The following is a 9,338-nucleotide window of genomic DNA, read 5'->3' on the forward strand; positions in this document are numbered from 1 at the left end:
GCTTCCACTGATATTGCGCGAGAACTTTAAAAGGATGTTTAAAAAATGTGAAGAAAAATGATGCAGTGCTTTCACATCAGGTGTGGTAGGATTGGCTGATGAGTGTGAATGGAAACCTATAGCGAACATTTTAATCAAGTGGTGACAATTCAGTAAACATAAAAAATTATTTTAAGAAAAGACATAAAATTTCGCGAAAATTTTTTATCTATGAGAAAGCGCATATTGCATTATACTAGAACGAAATTTCGGTTAAAGAAATAAGGAGGTTTATTAGTTATCCATCGAGTGCTTGCTGTCGATCTTTGAACGAATAGTGAGATAAAAAGAATTGCGCCACAGACTACTAGGGCCACCATTGCTTCTGATATTCGTTGAAACAACAGCTGCATTATAGGCGCTCTCCCTACAAAATAGGTGCGTCTGCCTCTATTTTACAGAAATGAGTCACAGGTCACCAATGGCCGGCTTGCGCTCGCTAACCAACAAAGCAGTCCAGTTTCCTCCAACATGGCGGCCTTCCCCGCCAGACAGTTGGAGCCGTTATTTGTTTTAAGGCCGACACGTGCCGCGGCAGTTTGCGCGCTCGTTCCGGCAGCAGTTTGTCTTTTATTTCGCACTGTAAAGGCTGCGACAGATGCTTACGAGCTAGCGCAATATTACTTCCAAATCGCCCGCTTCTCTTAAATGCTCGCTGCGAAACAAAAATAGCTACTTCTTGGTGTCTGTGCACAGTTTAATAACCGTAGCCAGGTTTTCCTTTTTACACGTTTCTTGAAACTGCAGGGAGAACAACGACAATGAATGTTTCTACTGAAATTGCAGATTGCGTCTACAAGATTTAAACTGCTGTAAGATTCCTGTTCTTTTATTAAAAAATTAACGTTATATGCAAGTATTGCTTCGTTGTGCTTAAAAACTCAAAATTGTTTTTAATGTTTCTTGGTCATTTTAGTTTTACCACACACAGTTTCTGCTACATCTAAATCTACATGGATACTCTACAAATCACATTAAAGTGCCTGGCAGAGGGTTCATCGACCCACCTTCACAATTCTCTATTATTCCAATCTCGTATATCGCGCGGAAAGAATAAACACATATATATTTCCTTACGAGCACTGATTTCCCTTATTTTATCTTGATGATCGTTCCTTCCTATGTAGGTCGGCGTCAACAAAATATTTTCGCATTCAGAGGAGAAAGTTGTTGATTGGAATTTCGTGAGAAGATTCCGTCGCGACGAAAAACGCCTTTCTTTTAATGATGCCCAGCCGAATCCTGTATCATTTCAATGACACTCTCTTCCGTATTTCGCAATAATACAAAATGTGCTGCCCTTCTTTGAACTTTTTCGATGTGCTCCGTCAGTCCTATCTGGCAAGGATCCCACACCGTGCAGCAGTATTCAAAAAGAGGACGGACAAGCGTAGAGCAGGCAGTCTCCTTAATAGGTCTGTCACATTTTCTAAGTGTTCTGATAATAAATTGCAGTCTCTGCTTATCCTTCCACATAACATTTTCTATGCGTTCCTTCCAATTTACCTTATTCATAATTGTAATTCCTAGGTATATAGCTGATTTTGCGGCCTTTAGATTTGACTGATTTTTCGTGTAACTGAAGTTTAACGAATTTCTTTTAGCACTGATGTGCATGACCTCACAGTTTTCGTTGATTACGGTCAATTGCCAATTTTCACACCATTCAGATATCTTTTCTGAATCCTTTTGCAATTTGTTTTGATCTTCTGATGACTTTATGAGTCGATAAACGACGGCGTCATCTGCAAACAACCGAAAGCGGCTTCTCGGATTGTCTCCCAAATCGTTTATATACTCGTAGATAAAGAACAGTAAAGGGCTTATGATCCTATCTTGGTGAACGCCAGAAATCACTTCTGTTTCGTTCGATGACTTTCGGTCAATTACTACGAGTTGTGACCTCTCTGACAGGAAATCACAAATCCAGTCACATAACTGAGACGATAGTCCATAAGCACCCAATTTCACTACGAGCTGCTCGTGCGATACAGTGTCAAAAGCCTGCCGGAAATCCAGAAATACGGAATCGATCTGAAATCCCTTGTCAGTAGCACTTAACACTTCATGTGAGCCAGCCAGGGTGGCCGAGCGGTTCTAGGCGCTACAGTCTGGAACCGCGCGACCGCTACGGTGGCAGGTTCGAATCCTGCCTCGGTCATTGATCTGTGTGATCTCCTTAGGTTAGTTAGGTTTAAGTAGTTCTAAGTTCTAGGGGACTGGTGACCTTAGAAGTTAAGTCCCATAGCGCTTAGAGCCATTTTTGAACTTCATGTGAATACAGAGCTAGTTGTGTTTTACAGGGACGATGTTGCCTAAACCCATGTTGACTGTGTGCCAATAGGCCGTTTTCTTCGAGGTAATTCATAATGTTCGAACACAATATATGTTCTAAAATTCCGCTGCATATCGACGTTAACGATATGGGCCTGTAATTTAGTGGATTAGTCCTACTACCTTTCTTGAATATTGGTGTGACCTGTGCAACTTTCCAGACTTCGGGTACGGATCTTTTGTCGAACGAACGGTTGCATATGATTATTAAGTATGTAGCTAATGCAACGACATACTCCGAAAGTAACCTAATTGGTATTCAGGCTGGACCAGAAGACTTGCTTTTATTAAGTGATTTAAGTTGCTTCACTACTCCGAGGATATTTACTTGTAGGTTACTCGTGTTGTCAGCTGTTCTCGATTCGAATTCTGGAATATTTACTTCCTGCTTTGGCAGCACTGTCTTCGATAGAATCTCTATTGCTATCGTGCAGAGAAGGCATTGATTGTTTCTTGCCGCTAACTACTTCAAGTACGACCATAATTTCTTCGGATTTTCTGCCAGGTTTCGAGACCAATCTTCGGTGGTGCACAGACATTTAATGGAGACGCATTATCTTCGTTACATGATCCTGGCAGAGGTTCGAGTCCTACCTCGGGCATGGGTGTGTGTGTTTGTCCTTAGGACAATTTAGGTTAAGTAGTGTGTAAGCTTAGGGACTGATGACCTTAGAAGTTAAGTCCCATAAGATTTCACACACATTTGAACATTTTTCTTCGTTACAGTATTTTCTACTGACACATTCTTATGTCTAACCGTCGAACAGTCGAAGACCAAGCGCATTTACACTGGTTCTTTAACACAGTAATTTTTGAGAGATTACATTGTTCCTAATGCATCTGCATTAATTGCCCGTATCCAACTAGAACGAACAAGGAGAGCCTAAACCGATATGGTGTTGACGAAAAAGTACATAAAAGTCAATAACAGTGACAAGTTTTCCATTTATGCATCCCATTTCCCAGTCTAAGACCATTCTCCCACTCCCAGAGTTACAGACCCATTTATCCATATTAGGGCTCATCTCTCAATCCTTGCTTCTCACACAGCTTGCACTGGGAACAGGACTGACTTGCTGGATGCGTTATTACCGTTATCGTCAACGTTATTGGAACAGTCACCATCACCGTTAATGTCTTACCACCATCCATGCCATCTCCATCAAACCATCAATGGGAATAATTTTTATTGTATTTTAAACCTAGTATTCTAACATTTACAAGCAGAAATGCTGTGTTATGTACAGGGAGCCCTTAATTAAAGTTCCAATTTCAAAACGCTGTAGAAAGAGAACCGCTGGTCAAAATGATGTCAGATTTGAACAGCATATTATTGTCGCAAGGGGCAACGTCAAGGGGAAAAGTTAACAAAACTTTGACCAACAGATGGTGTTGTAAGCGTCAGAATACGCCCACAAATAGACGCGCGGTACAGGCCATGAAGGATCGCGCGCTGTTGGTAAAGCACTTCTACAAGAATGGTGACTGTGCGTCAATAGCCCTGCAGAAGTTTCGGACACTCACTGATATGAGAAAAAAGGCATTGGTCCGATGTCCGCTAAGTGTGTGGATTACAACTTTCGAAAAGACAGGTTCTTTTGAAATGCAGTGTGGCAGAAGGAGGAAAGTAGATGATATGACGTCTGCCGAGGATGTGGCCACAACATGACAATAGCCGTCAGGCAATGGTGTGCAAACATGCCGTGCACGAACGAAGAATTGCCACACCGTTATGAATGAAATGCGTTTGGGTGTCAAGAGAGCAATGCGTGATGCATTTAATGACTACCGCAGCAGAATATTGTCAAATAATCTTCCAAAAAACCCAAAGAAATTCTGGTCGTATGTAAAGGCTGTTAGTGGCGCCAAAGTCCCTAGCGAATGAGACAGGAACTGAAATTGACAGTAGCAAAGCTATAGCTGAAATGGTTAACTCCGTCTTCTAACGTTCCTTTACAAAGGAAAACCTAGGAGAAATTAATACTCATACCACTGAAAAGATGAATAAAATAAGTGTTACTGTCAGTGGTGTTGAGAAACAGCCGAAATCGTTGAAATTGAACAAAGCTCCAAGGCGCGATGGAATTGCTGTCAGATTCTATACTACATTTGCTGCTGAGTTAACACATTTTCAAACTGTAACCTATCGTAGATCCCTCGAACAAAAATCCGTGCCCAGTTCCTGGAAGAAGAGCACAGGGTAATCATTCTTCACAGGCTCCATACTTAAATGGAACGGGAAGGAATCATAATAACTGATACAATGGCATGTATCATCTGCCATGCACCTCAGTGTGGTTTGCAGAGTGTAGAGGTAGACGCACATGTAGACATGCCTGCAAAAAAGCTGCATAAAATCCTGCGAAACATCCTGCATTGCTATCCACAGAAAGTCATCCATATTCAGGAGTTGCTTCCTGCTGACGTGCCAGCAAGACAGACGTTCACTCGGGAATTTCTTGTTCGTATGGATGTGGACGAAGAATGACCACGAAACATTCTCTTAACAGATTAAGTCCATTTTCATCTCCAAGGATATGTTAGCACCCAGAATTGCAGAATATGTTGTTGTTGTTTTGGTCTTCAGTCCTGAGACTGGTTTGATGCAGCTCTCCATGCTACTCTACCCTGTACAAGCTTCTTCATCTCCCAGTACTTGCTGCAACCTACATCCTTCTGAATCAGAAAATGGGCAACGGGAAATCTGGACGCACGTCACCCAGTACCACTTCATTCTGGAAAGGTGATTGCATAGTGCAGGTTGACCGCGTCGTTTATTGTAGGGTCGTATTTTTCTGAGGAGATAAGTCGTGTGGTTCCTGTCACCTGTATTTTTACTGGTGAACGCTATCAGAGTCTTTTGTACACCAGATCATTCCAACCGTTCAATAGCGTGAATGTATAATTCGTAATTTCCCTACAGCCTGGCTGTCCAGATCATCTGATCTTAATCCGTGTGGCTTCTGGCGGAAGATTATTCTGAAAGACGACGTGTTCAGTGCCCCAGTGACAAACGTAGCTGATTTCAAGGCACGCACTGCGCAACGCATTCTGAATGTGGCTCCCGAGGAACTCCCAACTTTTGTGGAACATGCTGTTTCTCGATTTCACCGCCACGCGGGGTAGACGGGCGGTCTAGGGCGCCTTGCCACGGTTCGCGCGTCTACCCTCGCCGGAGGTTCGAGTCCACCGTCGGGCATGGGCGTGTGTGTTGTCTTTAGCGTAAGTTAGTTTAAGTTCGATTAAGTAGTGTGTACGTGTAGGGACCGATGACCTCAGCAATTTGGTCCCATAGTATCTTACGACAAATTTCCAAAACATTTTTTTCAACTTGTGGCAGAAAACGGTGGGCTGCATACTGCGCCAGGCTCACGATAATTAGAAATCGATGTTATGTTGCTTTATATGCAGTTTTTGGCACCAGGACAATTGAAAACCTATGTCATTTTATTTCTCGTTGCGGGTTTTGGCCTCAGAACAATTAAGAACCGATTTTTCCGATCCGAGGTGTTACTATCTTGCCATGAAGGATGGATTTACCTAACTTACTATAAACAGGCATAGGACTACAGTGAATGTCGCCGAATTCGAACGTGGGTTCTCTGCTGGGCAGGAGGAAAGGGATGGTGCGGGTGTGTCCACGGATGGCTCCTGATGACAGAACAACATTTATTGATGAACTGCAATACATTGTTTGTTGCCCCTCTGGGCGAGGTTTGCTTCCACTCGTAATGTTCCAGGTGGCGACGAAGGTGGCCGGCGGATACTCACTCGTGCACTCACTGCTACGGCTGTAACTTCACTGGTGTAAAAGGACTCCACAGCCTCGGCAGCGGAGCTGGGGCTCCGTGAGTCGTGACGCAGCCGCTGGAACCACCGTCGCGGAACTCCGTTGTGGTTTTGGCAGCGGCGGCAGTGGTTCAGGTCAGTGCCCTGCCTCAGGGACCATCCCCAGCCGCGGCTTTTTGGCGTCGATGGGCCAGGGTCCCCAGCTCTGTTCCCGGTCACAGTGTTTTGGAAGCAGCACCCAGGATGATGGCGACAGTACGTTACCACAATGGACTCCAGGCGATGACTCCCATGTCAGGTGAATGCCTGCTGACGGCGTCCAACGACAGTGACTGCGATGATTACAGCGCTGGCGTCACTCTGGCGCCTCCTAGCCGACGACCTGCATTGTCACGGTGGCTGCGGCGACAGTGACAACTCTGAACTGGTGGCGGCGCTATAGGACTCAAGCTCTGCATCACTCCAACTCCTCACGACAGTCGCTCATAACAAGCTGGCTGCCGCTCTTTAAATACGACTCTCTGCCACTATTGTTCGCTATTTTTCCTCTCCAGAGATTCGGTGAAATATTCTGGCACAAAAGACCCGATTGCCATCCTCGATGTTGATATCCTGTATTGTAGTGAGCTGCTTCTTGTCACATCCTCCGCTGGTCAGTGACACAGTGTCCTCCTTCGTGTTGACGCTTCGCTGACCCACGTGGGTCACGGTACCATGCCTCTGAGCTGCGCAACAGAACGTAACACTCATAGGACTTCTGGCTCCTAATAATCCTTTACATTTCAACTAACTTCATCACTATAAAACTAACTTCATAACTATAAACCTACGCTTAAGTAGCTTGATCGCTCTAACCATTTGACTCTCTACATAACAGTGCCACATCTGTAGACTGTGGAATTCTTGCAATTATCCATGGTGAACAGTGAGCGTGGTGTAATGAACAACTCAAACTATTGAGATCATATTGCGATTCATTTGGCATTTGTAAATTTTGTTTTTGTTCCAAGACCCTTCTCCCTGTGCCAATAATATGCTATTCAAACTTGACGTTATTCTGAACAGTGGTTATTTTTCTACAGCGTTTTTAAAGTGAAACTTTAACTATGGATACCCTGTATATACGCTAACACCATCCGGATGAAGAGGAAAAACATTGTTGATGTCAGCCTCCTCTCCGTCCCCACTGTGTGTCCATGTGGGGGGGGGGGGGGGGTGGAGGGCGCGGAATGGGTGCTGCGATGAAATGATTAATAAAGAAAGACAAAAGACCGGTTATCTTTATTTCATTCATTTTAATTCTACAGTTAATCTGATTCGTCCTTTCATTATGGATAAAACATTCATAATGTTTTCAGTAGGAGAGCGTGATACGACCGTACATCCTGCCATGATTTATTTGTTTCTGTAGCTGACAAAGACTCAAGACTTCGATGTGGAACCTACACGGAAGCGGTAAACAAAGCCGCACGCCCTGAGTGACGTCACCTGGGCTGGAAGCGAATAGCTGCCGGACAGGAGCCCGGGACAATGATCCAGGTTCCGCAATTCTATCTGCAAGCATCGCAGGAGAGCTTCTGTAAAGTTTGGAAGGTAGGAGACGAGGTGCTGGCAGAAGTAAAGCTGTGACGACGGGACGTGGGTCGTGCCTGGGTAGCTCAGTTGGTAGAGCACTTGCCCGCGAAAGGCAAAGGTCCCGAGTTCGAGTCTCGGTCCGGCATACAGTTTTAATCTGCCAGGACGTTTCAATTCCATCTGTAGCGTCATACGCACTACCACAGCCACGGCAACATACTCCTCCCACCTCCGCCCCCCTTTGCTGCTGCTGTGAATTCATGAGGCAAGTAGAGAACTGTCGTATGGAAGTCAAGCACTCCTCTTACCCTAAAGTGCAAGTAAAGTCATCAGATAAAATGCAATAGGCGATTTGGCGTAGTGATAGGTTGTTACTACAACGGACCTTAGTTTTAGGTCTCTCATTATTTTCTTCATGTGGAATTTCCATATAAAGGAAGAGTAAATACAGTTACGTGATCTGTAAACACGAGTTATTTGAATCAGAAATTCTAAAACCCAGCATGAAGAATGAAATTTATCTGGAGTTTTCTGCATTTCCTTACAGATGTCTCTGTTTTACAGCACTTTAAACCACAATTAGGGACTTATGTTCATACTGCAATGTTGGAACAAAACCAATTCGCTCAAGTAGAAAAATTCTCTCTAGGACATGCTATGCCAGAGTATAATCTGTTCACAAATCGTCTAGGGCATTTAACTGGAAGTAATAAAACGATTTAAACTATGTATACAAGATTGTAGTGTTTATCAGTATGTAACTTCGTAATATCAGCCGGTATCTGATGTGGCGGTATGTTGGTACAACTGTAAATTGTACGTGATTTGTCACTAAGCAGAGACACTGAGAAACGAAAACTGTGGCACTCAGTACGGTCTCTCTCCTTTCTTCAGTAGCAATTATTTCTCTTAAGTTTTCTTAATATTTGTATTCAAGACAACACTGTACTTGGGGTATATTTTGGAAGGCGACAGGCAAGTTACCGCCCTGGCAGCTATCACTTTAACTAGTAAACGTTACACTTGACTACCTGCCCCATGCGTCTGCTAAACTGATCTTGCCTTTTAACTGTGTTTGTTGTTGATAGCCTCCTTTGGAGGTTATCACAGTTATCAGAAACTAAATGAATTTGAATGCTGAAATAGTGTTGATGAAATGATAGCCCTGCCATTATTTTTGTCAGTAGTTGATGGGTGGTTAATATATCAATACTAGACTGTTTCATATGATAGTATACCATACGTTTATTGATTAAAAATTGGGTAGCAATATACATTAAGGGTGATGAAACATGATCTGACTGCAGCACAAATATACATCGAACAGTTAACAATCCTGTATGGTGGCTGGTTGCAAAGACTGAGCTCCGTCTGATTGATTTTCTCTGGATCAAAATATGGATAATTCCATCCGATATTATCTAACACGAAACAGAGCTTGTTGGATGTATTCTACGCAGAATCTGTAGTACGCTGGTGCAATTGAAAATAAATGGTGAGACTGTGATCTTGTTTTCCCTAACAAACTGGAGCAGCAATACAGCATCTCTTTTCTCGATGTGTGGCGCTGTCTCAGGTGACGGTAGTGGTTCAAGCGTCTG

General features: G+C 43.6%; 1 non-coding gene across 1 annotated transcript; it reads left to right on the forward strand.

Annotated features, from left to right (window-relative positions):
- Positions 1-7,808: 7,808 nt before the first annotated feature.
- Trnas-cga (transfer RNA serine (anticodon CGA)) lies at positions 7,809-7,883 on the forward strand. The gene has a single exon. It is a non-coding gene; the product is annotated as a tRNA-Ser (tRNA).
- Positions 7,884-9,338: the final 1,455 nt, after the last annotated feature.

Source organism: Schistocerca gregaria, chromosome 3, assembly GCF_023897955.1.
Source record: "Schistocerca gregaria isolate iqSchGreg1 chromosome 3, iqSchGreg1.2, whole genome shotgun sequence".
Classification (NCBI taxonomy): Eukaryota; Metazoa; Arthropoda; class Insecta; order Orthoptera; family Acrididae; genus Schistocerca; species Schistocerca gregaria.